This window comes from Pyxicephalus adspersus, chromosome 2, assembly GCF_032062135.1.
Source record: "Pyxicephalus adspersus chromosome 2, UCB_Pads_2.0, whole genome shotgun sequence".
NCBI classification, from domain to species: domain Eukaryota; kingdom Metazoa; phylum Chordata; class Amphibia; order Anura; family Pyxicephalidae; genus Pyxicephalus; species Pyxicephalus adspersus.
In genome coordinates this window covers 130,604,974-130,621,478 of record NC_092859.1, presented here as the reverse complement: position 1 = coordinate 130,621,478, position 16,505 = coordinate 130,604,974, and the positions used below count along the sequence as shown (strand labels likewise).

The 16,505-nt window shown below is 38.4% G+C and overlaps 1 long non-coding RNA gene across 1 annotated transcript in view; it reads left to right on the top strand.

Moving 5' to 3' along the window:
• The first annotated feature begins 4,331 nt into the window (after window positions 1-4,331).
• Window positions 4,332-16,505, top strand: part of LOC140324475 (uncharacterized) — a 159,173-nt gene continuing 146,999 nt past the window's right edge. Inside the window, exon 1 of the long non-coding RNA XR_011919546.1 lies at window positions 4,332-4,445. This is a non-coding gene — a long non-coding RNA (uncharacterized lncRNA). The remainder of the gene's footprint in view (window positions 4,446-16,505) is intronic.

Sequence of the window (16,505 nt, the reverse complement as noted above, 5' to 3'; positions counted from 1 at the left end):
TGCAAATATGCTATGTATATTTTTTTATTGCAAAACTCCCAAACACCTGCAGCAATTTTCAGTTGTGCGATAATACAGCACACTGTATTGCATATCACAGTGACTTCAGCCAACTAATCAGTAAAGAAAGGATGAAAGAAAGGACATCAGACTCTATGCAAAAATATTTTCGGATTGGATAGCAATATAATTTTTAGTTACTTAAGTTTAGCAAACTTGGAGCAAAAAATGATTTGTTGCTTATAATGTTCAGTGTGTCCATCCATATACTTGGCGTACAACAGGGCATACAAAAAAAAATTCTGTGGAAGGTCTTCGAAGCATTCTTGTGTAAATTTCCTCGAACTTCTGATGGGTCTGCGAAATTTCAGCGAACCGATTTAGCGGAACCATCGGACGTTCCAGGAAATCATTACAGGAGGATTCTTCTATGTGTGATCCCCGGGCACTAGAGGTTAATTACCTCTAGTGCCCGGGGATAGCAGTGGATTCCTCGGAATCCTCGTGTTGGAATCCTCGTGTCAGTGTGCGATCCCCGGCACTAGAGGGTAAATTGGGACACTTGAACATCATCAGGATTTTCCTTTCCTCAGCCAATCAGAGAGCACTAGAGGTTTTGAATGGGGGGACTTGTCCCCATTTGACCACTAGTGCCGGGAATAGCACACTGAGCTGATCAATGAATGCAGCCCTGGCTGCATTCATTGATCAGCACAGCCCACAAGCCTTTTTGAAAAATTTTTAGAAAAATTCGATATCGATCGGCAAATTTACACAATTTCGTTAAATGAGAACGGCCATATTCGCCGCAAGATTGAGTTTAAAAATCTTGCTCGCTCATCCCTACTCCATACCCCGGACTAGGTAAGAATAGTTCTAGTCTAAGACAAAAAGTGAGGAAAAAAAGGGCAGAATGGGAAAGGGTATAACTTGGGTTTGCTGTTGTGCTGTCTGATCTTGTGTTGAGGTCACCTTTGCCTTTTAGTTCCATTTACTTGTTCAACATGGGATAGAAAGTAAGCAAAAATCTGCCCACCGCAACCTGAATTAAAAAAAAATATATATATGTGGACCTCTACTTGAGAAAAGCTGCCCCAATCTCCGAAAAAAATAGTTATTTTACCAGTCTTTGTCCCAAAGAATTGTCATCTGCCCAAAAATCACATTCCCCCTACTACACAATACATTAGTTCTGATAGCATCCATTTTGCATAGTTAGGTCATATCCAATTCACAGTGAGAACTGTATGAGTGAGAAAAATAAAAAAATTTATTTTGCACTTCCAATTGCTCCTATTCAACAGTATGGGAGCATTTGAGAATCACTTTGTCCATGCATTTACACATGGTTTTGTTTGTGTTGCTGTTGCAGTGTTTTCATGTAGCTTCAAGCTGTTCTTAAACGGTCAGCTGCTTTCATTTATCTAACTCCAGCATTCCAACTGCACTGGGCTGAAGCTGAGATTGCATTGCAGGTGTTGCTAGATGACTGGAGACATAGACCATTGTGGTGCTGTGAAATGCTCCCAGACACATGTAAGGCCACCTAGGAGCCCCAAACTACATGGTTTAGACTGATCCTCTAAAAGGGACCTTACTAGTTTGTTTTATTTGCTCACATCTTGTACTTCATACAACAAAGATTTGCAGTAGGAGTCAAGAATTAGACACCCTATAGTTGGCATAAACTCCAATAGAGGGTGACAATCAGTTTAAGCATAGAACATGGTCATTTTACAGGACAATTCATTAATATGTCTGCTGGAGCCACATATTTTGAGTGCTTGGTTGTAAGTTTTTAAGTTGTTGTTTTGCTTTATTTAAGATAAAGTTAGCAACCATATAAATTACCATGAAATGTCAGTTAAATGGAGTTATTTCTATGATATATTTCTACCATGCTGTTAAAAGCACAGCCGTGACCATGGTAAACAAGTAAATTGTCTTAAATTGCATGAATTACATGGTAATTGGTTGTATACAATCACATTTAAAGAAATAAACATATACAGTTTGTACCAAAGAAAGCATTTGTAGAAAATAAAATAAATCAGCTATTATTCACATACCAGATTCAGCTTTTCACACAGCATAATCATGATAATATATGACCCAAAAGGACAGCTAAATCATTTTGCTTTAAGCATTAAAGTTAGCTGAGTGCCATGCTGTTTTCTTTGGTTGGCATGTGTGCTTTTTGAGTTTGTATCAATAAAATATTGTATGTGAAAACATTCTGCCACAGAACTCAAAAAAATGAACATTTCATTCAAACTTCACTTCATTGCCTCTGATTCATCAAGCAGAATCGGATTATCGGTCGCGCATTTGTATTCGCGATCCGAAATCGTACGTCATCGCGCTATTCGATTTTATTGATGAATCAGGGGCAATTGACTCAACAGAAGAGGGGTTGTCCTGTGAATGTGATTTCAGTGGTGAAGCATGCATGTGTTCATATTCTAACATTGTTCTAGTGGAAATTTTTTAGCCATGATCGAAAATGAATCTCCCAATTTTATAGCAATGATCGAAAATGAATCCTATATTTCCAGCTTTATTTTGCTTGCTCCCATTCCATATGGGGCAACTGGTCCCCTTGGCTTTTGGCAGAGGCACCACTGCATCTCAGTAATGTGGAGGGGCCTGCCGACCACAAAAAAAACATTCCCACATAGAGGATTAGTTGTGTGGATCATTTTAAGAGGGAATCAGACTCTGGAAAAGGGCTACTATCATGTAGTCACATACCTGGTGGATGGTGGAAATGGTGAAGGTAGTCTCCTATTTCTTCAGCTCAGGTGAACCTGATGGAGGTGATAGGTGGCACCAAAATTACATGAGTGCTGGGCGTATCTGTAGCAGTGTGATCTGACCTTTAGGGATGCACAGGACTTCACACTACACAGACAGAAGTCAGAGACCGAAACACCTTTCAGGACAACCTTATATGATGTGCAGAGGCAGTAAACAGATGTGAAATAGAGGGCCAGGGTTGGTAAATCGAGAGCAATGTGGTACAGAGCAGTACGTAGGAAAAGGTCAAGTGAACAGGCTGAAGTCGGTAACAGGATATCAGAAGTCCAAACAGACAAGTGGAGGGATAATCTAAAACACAAAGCATTCATGATCTTCAATCTCACCAGGACCATGCGTGCACGTGTGCAAACTGTGGAACATACATGGCAACTTGCAATGATATGCACATGAGTGCACCATTGGCAGCACTAGGCACCTGTTTTTGGGCCAACTTGATTTTTCTTTTGCTCGTACAGCTATTTTTACAAGCTTTTACTGAATTATTAAAGAGTACAGAGTAGGGAAAAATATGGACATGGTTTCTAAAATTAGTTTACTTGTTTGTGTTTGTGGCTAAGTAACAAACCCAAGCAAGATGGCACATTGATAGAGTAGAAAGGAGAACCAATAACACTGTTTAACTGTGTAGCCTAAGAAGTATATGTTGAGATCCAGGTGTACCCCAAAACACACATGGGGAGGTAACCGGGGCATGGGGAGTAAAAATAAATGATAGGCAGCCACTCAGTGACTCCACTAAAAGCAAATATCAACAAGCCCTTTGAATCTAAGCAAATCAAGGTTTCCAGAAAAATAAATCAACCAAGAGCTGCCAAACACTTTTATATCATGCACAAAATTGCCAACAACTTAAAAAAATATATTTTGTAAACGACTTTCAACTTTCCTGAAGCAGTCTCAGGGACTTCTATGCTTTTGCAATTATTTGGTGGTGCTAAAGGTCATAATGAAGAATCATATTACTATAACAGTACACTGCGGCCCAAACCATTCAAGGGAAGCACTCCCCAAACATGACATAGAGCAGGCTCTCATGACTCTTTAAACATGGAGGAACCCCTTGAAAATTGTTTCAGTTCTTCAGGGAACCCCTGATCCAGCAACCACTGGAGGAACCCTTGTTGAGAAATGCTGCCCTAGACACTTAAAAAGCAATATGGAAATATTTAAAATTAAAAAAGTTTATTAAAGTGTTCTGAAAGTGATTTCAAATGCCTCGTAAACATGCCAAATATGCATTTTTCTTGTTATATGTGAATTCTAAATGTTCTATTCTTTGTTTCTTATTTTGACTGTCTTTTGCATCAGTACATTTTCAGAGGAATATATAATTTATAATGCATGCCTTGCTTATTTTGTATTAAATTTGATAGTTTTGTAAAGTTTAAAAATTGTGTAGCTTTCAACACTAGATGACTTCAAAAGCTGGTACTGACATCTGCCCCCATTATTGTCTTTTTTGTATTTTACCAACAGGTTCATATACATCAATCACCATGCAGTGTAAAGGGGCTTTTCATTGGCCAGTGAGGACCATTTCGGAGTTCATGTCCGGACTTGCTCGGCCAGGCTCATATGTGATCTTCATGCCTCATGCTCGCAGCAGCCACTTGCCGGTCTGAGTGGTAAGCTAACAAAATACAAATATTTACTTGCCATTGTAATACACTGTTCTGCTATTATTTCCAATCAGAAATAAGACTTGAGTAATGGTAAAGGGCAGCTGCTAACTTTCTTTTAGGTCTTTGTTATTCAGATAGTAATACAGGAACATTGTATAACCTGCTGTTTTTTTCTGTTTTGTTTTTTACAGTAGTTCCAGCTTTTTTTTTCTTTTTTCTCTTAGTCCCTGAACTGCATGTTTAGTCATTTAACCCTAATTGTATGGCGCTTTTCAAGATAATTGTTTAACCAGCATGCATTGTGAAGGTCACATATGAAAAAGGAATAAATAAGTTACATTGCAACATGTGGAGTTACTTAAAGCATAATGAATGAGCAGATAAACTCTGCTGATATTTATAGTTACAAAATCACATTATAGCTAAGAACTGGCTTGGCAGTCTCTTGAAAAGATAATGGTCTCCCTTGTAAATAAACAAAATTGCAGCTGCGCTTTATTCTAAATACCCGCGTCTCTGTTTTGTATTACCGAGAATGATTTAGCCAAAATGTCTAGGCTACAAAAAAGGAATATTTCTTGTTTTACCTAAACTATCTATCTGGAGCATTTGTCTCAATGACAGCCTATAGTCTATTTAGCACTGCAAAAATGATGATATGCATGTACTACTTTTTATGCATTGCTGTGCAGTAGCCATCCTGTTTAAATAAATGCATACAGCAGTGCACAGCATACAATTACTGCAGCCAAGAAGGTGTAAACCAGGACCAATAGGGGATCTGCAACACCTCTGTCTAAAGTAGAGAATGTCTCCTATCCCAAGTATTACCCGGGATCAGATGAGATTGGGCGCATTCAGGATAATATGGCCATAGGCAGAGCATGTACAATGTGAATCCAATTGCACAATTTCTATCACCTATAAATTTACCAACAACTGTGTATATTCAAGACCTACCTAAATAATCTGATCCACTTACATCAACCGGCTTGACCCTCATGTAAGACCTGTGCCCATTTGTAACATCCACATGGGCTTATGAAACTTTTTGAAGGACAATTTGCAGTCTTTGGAGAGCCTGTGCAGCACTAGCAAAGAGAACAATGTCAATGTCAACTTTACAAAGTCCATAGTCATGCCACTAGGAAAGGAGCTCACAATCTAATGTCCCTACCATAGTCATATGTCCTTACCACAGTCTAAGGTCAATTTTGGGGGGGAAACCAATTAACCTAACTGCATGTTTCTGGAACATGGAGGAAACCAGAATACCCGGAGGAAACCCATACAAAAACGTGGAGAACCTACAAACCTGGGACCTAGCGCTGCAAAGGCCGGAGTTTTAACCACTGAGCCACAGTGCTGCCCAGGTAAAGGAGCGCTCTGTACGGGTTTCTTTTAAGATTAGATAAAAATACTGAGTAGATAAAAAAGAAGTCTGGAAAGCTGCATAACATACAAACCATTTGCAGAAGATATTTTAATTTTCGTTCGACATGCATAATATATTCCATCATTTAACACTACTGCAGTAATACTGATGTACGCTAGTTTGCTGCTAAAAGTTTCCCTATGACAGCCACATTGACACAGAACTCCTTTCTGAAAACAAAACAGTGCTATATATTTTAGATTAGACTTGTACATTCTGCTAAATGAGAGTAGCTGGAGAGGAAGGATTAATGAAGTCACTTTAAAGGTGAATGTGAATTTTGACAGAACAAAATCGAGAAATGCCAAAGCAGAAGACAAACAATGTCAATATGTGTAATAATGTCCCAGCAATATACTTTATCAAACTGCAATTTTTATTTCATATTCCGCACCATGAATTGAGAGCTAGGATGGCATTTGACTTTGTAGGTGAATAGAAAGACATATATTTTTCTTAGCACACATTTCAATAGTTTCAAATGGAGAGACCTAATCTTCACAAGGGTGGAGCTGAAAAGATTATTCTCAATATTTTCTGTTTAGCTTTACCTGAAATAACTTGTAGATGTTCTCTTTACATGCAGCTATTTCTTCTTGCTTTTATAATGGTATCAGTCAATAATAATAAAGCCAACTTAGGTATTTGAATAACAATGTTTGTTTTATATATTATCATCGTATCATATAAAACAGCAATATAATAGCTTGACCGGTGCAAAATATGAGTGAGGGCTCCTGACCTTTAGTCCCATACCTTCTGCATAACATACCCAACGGACTTGCCCTATCAGCATTTACATTTCCGCTGCACAACCATGCAAACAACACCTGAGCATAGCTCTTCACCAGCACTCCCTCTGCTGGTGGGTTAGGAGTCTGCGGCTCACATGACTCCCAACAATCACGATATCCCTCTTATAGGAAGTGGCTGACAAAAGGAAGTTGCGTGGACAACCTTTTGGTTCTGCCCCCAGGTTCCTGCTGTTCCAGTTTGTGCCCCCTGTTCCTGATTTGCTTATGTACCAACCACAGCTTGACTCCTGACTATTACTAATCACTTTCTGCCCTGACCCTTGGCTTGTCTGACCACTCTCTGTCTCTTGCTCCGGCACCACGCTTTGTTCCTGCTAGTCAGCAGTCACCAGCTTTGGCAGGCACAGGGGCCACAACCTGGCAGCAGCTTGCAGCAAACATCCTCACCTCTAGAGGCTCTGTAGAAGACCAGGCTGTTGCTTAGACTTTGGGCCCTGTGCACATCTCTATCCCCTAGGCTGGTGACACGGAGGGTCCGCCACCCTGCCCTGTGGTCTGGTGACACTACACCAGATAATTCTTCATCTGTAAATATCTCTGTCATTGTTCACGTCCCATGGGTTAATGTCACTTTTAACTTTGCGTTTCCTTCATTCTTACATTCAGAACATCTCTAGGTGCTGCCACTTGAACTTGCTTGACATCTCCAAAACTTGCATACAGTATGTATGGTACAAACACTTATTTTTTGATAATCTTGAGTACTACAACTTGCTCTTTTCTGGTAGATCAAAAACTAGACTCTAATCTCTACGATCTATTATAAGTGCTGCAGCACTCCTAATCTACTTCTTAAAGAACTCCACTGGTCCTAAACCATGTATGTTTTGGACCTATACATTTTCAACTAACCGCCCTCTTCGCTCCTCCAGTGCCATACTAATTACTTCCACACTCTCTTAACCTCTTTTTACACATGGTTCCAAGAATCCTCGAAGGTTGCCCCTTCTCCCTGTAATTCCTACCCATTCTCCATAAACCACAAACCCTACCAATTGCCCTTTCTCTCTTAGCCACTACCTAATAGCCACAGTTCTGTTTCTCCTACCCATTGTATAATACAAACCCCTACCCTTAGATTGTAAATTGAATTTAGGCATTGTCTTATTCTCTTGTATTAAGCTTGTTGTGTATGCAGGCTAGTCAACTTCAGAACCTATTTTTTGTACAAAACAGGGAAATATTTTACTGCTTATGTATATATAAAAAAAGAATTACAATAAATTTAATGATCTAAAGCTGCTAAAATTGCGAGAAATGTGTTGTTTATCTAACAAACATTAACAGCTCTCTTTTTTTTCTTTTCAGCAAAACTATTTTGCATTGGAAACTAAATTTCTATGTAGTTAAGAATTGTAAAAATAAATATATTTTGCTTCGGTTTAATAGGTTATGTACATACTGACAGTGCTATAGTACATTTACTTTTCATATACTAATGATTCGTATCCTTGGAATATCATCAGCACAATAAGTTAAAAAGTGGTAATAGATGTGTACTGTGGAGATTCTACAAGTCATAGAACTGCTATATAAACTCTAATTATTCCCCTGCTGGAGTATCATGGCACATTAAGAATATGTTGGAACTCATTTGTGTTTCTTTTCTCTGGAACATTGTTTTAATATTGTTGCCCTAGTGCAGTAATTGTGTTCTCTCTATCCTTCTACTCTTCTGACATATAAGATTAACTTCCAGCCTTAGGCCAATCTGTCAGAGAAATAGGGGAATGCTCCTGATGTGACAGATTTGCCAGCGGCTAAAGTTTGAAATGCGATGGGTATTGCATCTTGCACAGAAACAATCTCTGCTCACTGAAGAAGAGAGCTATTACAGAAAGAGCCCAGCACAAGTCACTACTGTGCCTACATGGCTCACATCTCCAACTCTCACCCCAGCCAGAGGTTTTTAATAATCTTCCTCTGTGGAGCATGGGACTACTGTCATAACACCTGCTAGGCTTTAGAGAAGCTAAAGGTCAAATGAAGTGGCACATTTTTTTATGTTCCTTTTACTCTTGCTGCTGTAAGAGAGAAATGGCAAAGATACTATTCTGTCACATATTTTATTCTCATTGGTGTGAGTGTCTTTATTTCATTTTTTCTTTATTCTGGCTGTTCACTGAAATAAAATGGAGTGTGAACAGAACGTTTTCTCTAGTGCATTTTCCATCCTACGCTCATACAATAATAAAATATTAAGCCAAATGGTGAAATGCTTTAGCTATATTATGTTGCATCACAAAGGCAAAGCAGTATCTGGAAACTGTAATAAAAAAATGCAAAGTTCCCAACTGTCCCCATTTAGAGGGTCTGACCCTTTTTTGTAAGGCAAATTCATCTGTGAACCCTTTTGCTTCTTGTCTCCTTTTTGGTCAGTACACACGTCTACACAAAAGGTTAAAATTGCCATGAATGTCATACTACACTAAATCTTATTTTTATCTTATGTTTCTAAAGTGCCAACATATTACACAGCACATAGTCTTGTCAATACCATTCCCTAGAAGGTCTCATGCAGCGGTCGCCAACAGGTGGTCTGCAGCTTTGGCTGGTGCACCCCCGAGCGGGGTCAAGAAAAGGACCTCGCTGGCGGGGCGCACCGTCCTGAGCCTCAGACCATGTCCCCTGTACAAATCTCAGGCTCAGTAAAGTGGGCGGGCCGTGTCCCTGGACACAACCCGCCCAGTCCCCCATTGCAGGCTCAGATCTGTGATGGAAGAGTGGCGGGGTTATGTCATGATGACATCACTATGGGGGAGGTTTCTCCCCTTTGATTTACACCCGGCTCCCCGCGCGTGTGCGGTCAGGAGCCTGGAAACTTTAGTGGTCCGCGGGACTGAAAAGGCTGGCCACCACTGGTCTAATGTGCCTAACATAGTCAAAGGACAAATATTGGAGAAAACCAATTAAAGTTAAACTGGGCAGATCCTTATTGTAGAAGAGAACAGGCAAATCCCTTTCTGCAATAAGTATCCTTGCTTGCCTGATTACTGCCAATCTGTAAAAATGTGTTTGCTGCCAAGGATACCCGGTAATCTCAACTCCCCTTGGGGGTGCCGGGGCTGAATGAACTTTTGTGAATATGGTCAGGAAGAAGAACAAGGATCAGGATATAGAGGTAAATAAAAGAGAAGATAGTGGCTCCCACAACATCAGGACAGGTGTGTATCCCCAGGATTTAGTTTCACTTTAACCTACCAACATGGCTTTTATTTGGATGTGGGAGAAAACCAGTACCCTTTATCCTACCTCCTAAGATATTGCATCTGGTATAATGAAAAGTAAGTATAAAGGGATGGCAGTGGTACAAATATTTGTTGAGAATTTAACACAAACATTTTGTATTGATTCTTTCTGACTCATGTAACTGGAGGCATGGCAGGGCATGTCCTTTACAAACTTTGCACTGGACAGCATCAATAACATTGGCAATTCTTATCCCTCACTGATTTACTAACACCTGGGTCCTATAATTTCATGGGCATTGCACTAGAGAGTAACTGCCAGGCGAAGTGAAGTCCACCCTGGCCTGTCAAGATTTTATATTTCAGGAATTCAGTGCACTCCTATTTCATTACTGAGAAACAAGTGAAACAATTTATTGCCAAAATATTACAGAAATAGAGATCCAATTTCTCTCTGTACTTAGGAGAAATTGTCTTCGTGAACTGTTTGTAGTTTTAATGATTACCATTTGATAATGCACACTGTTTGCTATTAAATTAACCATTAATTGTTGCTATTTAAAATATGAATCTGTGCTAATTAACCATTAATTGTTGCTATTTAAAATATATGAATCTACTAACCGTTATAAAGCTGAACTCCGGCCAAAAATAGCCTGTAAAAAGAGAACAGATTAGGTTTTCCACTGCCATATTCACCTTCAATTCAGACCCCCCCCTCCAATTCAGATGAAAGAGAATCATTACAGTGATGAGCATATCTGTTACTCTACTTACTCCTCCTATGGCCAAATTCTAATTGGATATCTTCCAAGAAGCCTGTTTTAGTATAATAATATATGCTCAATTGTTTTAAAGCAGAACTCCATTTAAATAGGAAAACTAACTTTGCAATGGGACTGCCTCCTTCCTACAGGGGTCAAGTTTTCACTTTTGATTAAGAGAACTGTAAAACGTTTATTTACCTCTATTTATACTCTACCAGGGGCAATTATTTTTCCTCCAACATTTTAGTTTGTGGATGGCCCCTCAGCATCCTTACTTACAATGCAGGACTATTGGTACAGTGTTGCAGGGGTGAGGTTAGGTCTGCAACCACAGCATAGATAACCATGGGGAAAAGACTTTGGGTTGGGGGGGCAGTTTCAGATGAGAAGCAAGAGATATCCTATGTAAATTTTTTATATCTTGTAATACAGCACAGGATTTTGTTAACTTTTTCAGCAACAGCCAGATATTGAATGCGGAGTGTTCATTATCATTTCTTTAAGTATATCCACTGCAGACTGACCTACTTTGGCCTAAGCCAAGGACACCTGCAACGTCTTGGTGCATAATTACCTATTTGCTGAAAAAAAAAGTTATATAAAAGAAAACATGTAACCCTCCTTTGATTATTAAGATTTGCTGCCCCAGGGATTTATACTTTAATTTGAAGTAGAAAGACCCAAAGAGACTGGGGTTCAAGTGGCTAATGTCAAATAAATATTTGGCATAGTAAATTGTTTGCCGTAATCTCAGGTGGATAACGATCAGCGATCATACGTGAAGTACAATTGGTTCGTAATACAAAACATGTATCAGATAAAGGAGTTTAGGTGGCCCCATGTATATTAACATAAGAAAGTGCCCAGTAACCAACCATATGACTGCCTAAGCCTATATTATACAGGCAGATGTTGAATAATGTCTCTATCCCGTTGCGTTTCGCTGGAGAGGATACGGTGAGATTGTTACAATAATAGGTATCGCTACCTATTATCACTATTGTCACGCTAGGGTCTGGACAAACCGCTAGGGTCTTCTTTATCTGGAACATGTTTTGTATTATGAACCAATTGTACTTCACGTATGATCACTGATTGTTATCCACCTGAGATTACGGCATATGATTTACTATGCCAAATATATATTTGACTTTTGCCACCCCAGTCTCTTGCTTCCTTCTACTTCCTATTTGCTGAAAAAAAATTCTTACAGTTTAACTATATCTTTTACAGGATTTTAAGAAAACTTTGATTCTTGGCTACTTTCATTCTGTATATTTTGAGAAAGGCAATCTTAGTATCCACACTGAAATCTTTCAAAATTAGTTCTAAATGGATGTTTTGCCCTCACTTAATTTACATAATTTGCCTTAAGTGTTGTCAAAAAAATAACCCTTTTGTAGAGGTGAAATTTAAAAAAAAATGTGCAGGAAACCTAAACATAGTGCCAACAATGCACTATGAATTTATTTTTTTTCTGCAGTACGATGAGGAGGATGCCAGAGTTCTGAGCTGGTGTCATTACTTAAAGTACATTACATGTGGTCCTGCCAGGTTATTTGCAAGAAAGCTTTAGAAAATGTATGAATGGGCATCAGCTTTAATGTCTTCTGTTCACATAAGTATTAATTTATGATTGTTTTACTTTTAAGAAAATCTTAATACTAAGCTCTTGTCATCCTGTCATTTGAAAGCTATAATTTGCACTGCATCATATTGATTGCTGTAATGGAAATATTACATTGCATGAACTTTTTTTTTTCAAATGTCTTTGAAAAATGTTATTACCTCCTAGACTGATGATTTTAAAGCCATGCAATGCATTGCACCCCTGTAGTGCAAACTTTGCCTGGCTATTTCTATAGTTACAACCTTGTATACCTTAAATATGTGAAATAAATGAGTTTTAATGGTGTGAATAACATTTTGTCTTCTTTGGTCTTTGTACCCCTGCACCGTGATGTACTCACAAACATTCTGGTGTAAGTTATCAATGAATGAGGTGAGAATAAAGTCACTTTAACATAAAACTACTGTCACATACAACTATGAACAACTATTTGTAACTCGGTGGAGCCGTTCCTAGAATTTGCATATACTAGAGTTTGACATTTGCTTTTTTTCTAAAACTTGTAGCTCTACAGCTTTCCTTATTGAATGCATGCTTAGAAGAGATCCCTAATTCATAAATTTTACCTGTATGTTTCTTAGTCAAATCTTCTCCAGAAATTGATTCGGGAAACATGTTGGCGTAACAGTACTTTGCAGTGTTAGACTAGTATGGATTGCGCCCAAAGTGCACCTTCCTGATGTATATATATATAGGAGGTTAATATTTGCTCAGATCCATTGTCAGACCTTATGCTTGTGCAGCGAGGCCGAAATTGTACACCTGGTATAAAACAACGCCCTTGTGAGGCCAGAAGATATAGGCAGTTCCTGAATTAATGTTGAAATTAATGCCAGTGACTGTTCCCCACATTACCCAGACATGAATCAATAGAAACCCTGTAGGACATTATGTATGGATGCATCTGACTGCATCAAGTGGCACCACAGACCGCGTAGGAGCTCATTCCTGCATCCCAGTCTGGGAGAAGATTCCTCATGGCACCACCACCGTCTCATCAGAAGCATGCCCAGATGTTTTTGGGAGTACATACAAGGGGATCAAACACACTACTAGTTGTTGTGAGAAAGTTCAATCATTCTGTGAATTCAGTTTCTTACTTGGATACTTCAGCAAGATTTGGAATCCAAACCTCAGTGGTTTAATGATTTTGGTTTCCATTGACTTTCTTGTCGTTCATCCAATCGCAGGCAAGCCAAATCCTATTCTTTTACATTTGCTTACACAATTTGGTCTTCTTTGCTCAGAATGACCTTTCCAGAAGAGATAATTCATTTGTTAGGTGAACAGCCTAAGCTCCAAAAGTAAATCAAACCCATGGTAAAATATCTACAGCGAGCCAGAAGTAAGATGGGTGCAGATGATTTGAGTTTCTCTGGTTGTATCTCCTAATAATTTCAGGTCAGCATTATTGACAGATAAAAGAATATAGTGATGTACAGGACCAGCCTGTTCAGAGACATGGAGATCTATGTGTTTGAGGTTAGTGAGAAACCTGACGGTTGATTATAGTATGCTATCTGAACAAAAAACTGAACCCACAGTTATCATTATCCTAATACAGTATTTACATTTTTAAAGGTAAATATTGTGCTTATACAGTGTTTACCTTAAAATGTGGCTGAACCCAACAACAAAAATTAATTTATTGCAGCTTACCAGCCTTCAGATGTGGTGACTTGTTTTCCTTTATCTGGATTTTTCCACTGGTGATCCTACCACTAACATATCTCCAGCCCTAGGGTGACACACTTACTTATTGTGTTGTATCTATGTAGGAACCGCAATGTTACTACAGAACACTTCACCCTCTTCCAGAACTTGAAAAGGAGATAATCTGCAGTTTGTAACCTAGCAAGGCTGATAATAGTGCTTGAAAGAACACTGCAAGTATTCAAAGGACATTGGGAAAACATTGGATTTCTGTCATTAGTATTTTCTGCAGCTATATAAAAAAAAAAAGAAAACGTTTGGTGATACATTTTACAGTCTGGGAAGGAGAAGTTCAATCCTAAACTTGGAGTGTAAAATGGGCAAGGAATCCCATTGAATGCAACTACAAACAGAAAGCAGGAACTTTGGTACACCTTTAAGTATCCCAACATCCTATAGGACACCTCAGTCTACCCTAATATGTGTAGCTTGGATAGTAAAAATATGCTTAAGAAAGAAAGCCGTTCCATGTTTGCATTTTTGAGGCATTTCAAGCTAATAGCAAAAGTATGTTAAAGTATCAGAAGGTAGAGTATGCAAACAGTTGAGAATCAGGGGTTTTCACTATTGCTTTACAGAATTCTGACTTTGATTTTTTATACTACAGACTTTGTACTCTACACTCTTCCTTCTGCAGAGCCCTTGGTGTCCTCTTTGGGTCCCACACTGCCTGGAAAACGTCCCGGTGTCGCCATCCTCAATCCTTATGGATAGCCAAAAAGAATATTGGTGTCAGTTAACTGACTTGGGAAGTCCAAATTGTTTTTTGCACAATGAACTCCTTGCAACCTCTGGAGAAACCCTAGGGTTCTATGGATCTCTGTATGAGAAACCCTGACTTGGGGTTACTCTAGGTCTAGGTTCAACAAAATTAATCTGGGTCCAAAAAAGCAATCTGACTACCTGAATATACCAAATGAATAGTTTTTACCATCAATGGGGTTATTTCTTGATGGCAAGGACAAATTCCAAAATGACAATGGTAAGATTCTGAAAAAATGGTTCAGGAGTATGAGACATACTTTACTCACAAGGAATGGCCACCATGAGTCCAGACCTTAACCCTATAGAGAATCCATGAGATATGCCGGAGAAGATTGCAAAGTGGTCTGCCTCTCCCATCATTAATACAAGATCTAAAAAATTCATAGAATTTTGGTAAAGGTTGTGACATTGCATAGGCTTATTGAAATGATATATCAGTGAATGCATGCCATAATCAAAGCTAAAGATGGTCTAACAAAATATTAGACTGTGATCCTTTTTTGGCCAGGCATTGTGCTTTAACTTATCCAAGGATTATTAATTCTGAGCATATAGATTTGCACACATCTGCCTCACCCTATTGTAATTATGAGTGGCAAAAAATGAACATCCCTTCCCTAAAAAATACTAGTATAATATAGTAGGTGTTCTTTTGTGGGGTATAGAGCTCTTTTTGTTGTGGGGCATGTGGTTTATTAATTTAGGAATTATCAATATATTTCATATAATGGGTAATACATCACATGCACTTTTTTATGAATGCAGTATTTTTAAATTGACTCTTACCATATCTGAATGTATTTTTTCTTTTACACTTCTCTTTATTCATCTCTATATTTTTTTCTAACCCTCAGCAGACTTTGATTTTAATACTTATTTTAGCCTGTTATACATATTCAAGTAACTGCTTTAGTCATTAACTATATTTTTTGGAATAAAAATCTAGATTTTGTAAAGTAAATTTTGAGCAATCACCTTTCTACCAAAGCAAGCATTTACATCAGGAAAATAGATTTTGTGATTCTGCAGGGGATACATTTAGCAAGCCAGTGTGATAAATATGTTTCCTGTCTGCATCTTGGTATAAAAGCTTTCCTCTAAATGACATGATATTTTTAGATTTATCATTTCCTACTTCCAGACGTGAGACTGCCTTGTGGTTTTCAGAGATTTACTGATGCATTGAAAGCTCATAACTAGGTCCTTTCTTAGATCGTTGTACCAGATGAACTTTGGAAATGCGAGATAACAACTAGGAATCTATAAAAATTAGGATGTCAACTTTGAAGAATCTTATCGACTAACACCACCTACAGTGGAATAATAAGCACTGGCTGATTTACTGGTAGAGATGCAGGGATGTTCATAGCGATGGAAACTTGGGCACAAGAGACTTTTAGTAAAGTTAATGACATGCCCTCCTATGCCCTTCCAATTTCCTTTTCTGCCACAAATCACACTGACGAGACAACATCTCTGTGGTCATTTAACTTGATGGCCTTATTTCCAATTTTTACTGACATTTCCAATGTTATATGGAAAGAAAAACAGATAAGGGGAACTTCGCTGTTAAAGGAAAACTCCATGTTTGTTAAAATTTGATAGGATACGTATCATTTCTTTGCAAACCCTTTTGTATTTTGAAGTTATTTAACTTGCTGTAGCTGTGGCTAGCTATATGTTTTCAAAATTGACAATTAAGTTTAGGATTTTTGAAGCAAGGCCAACAGGGGTGTCATTCTTATATTGT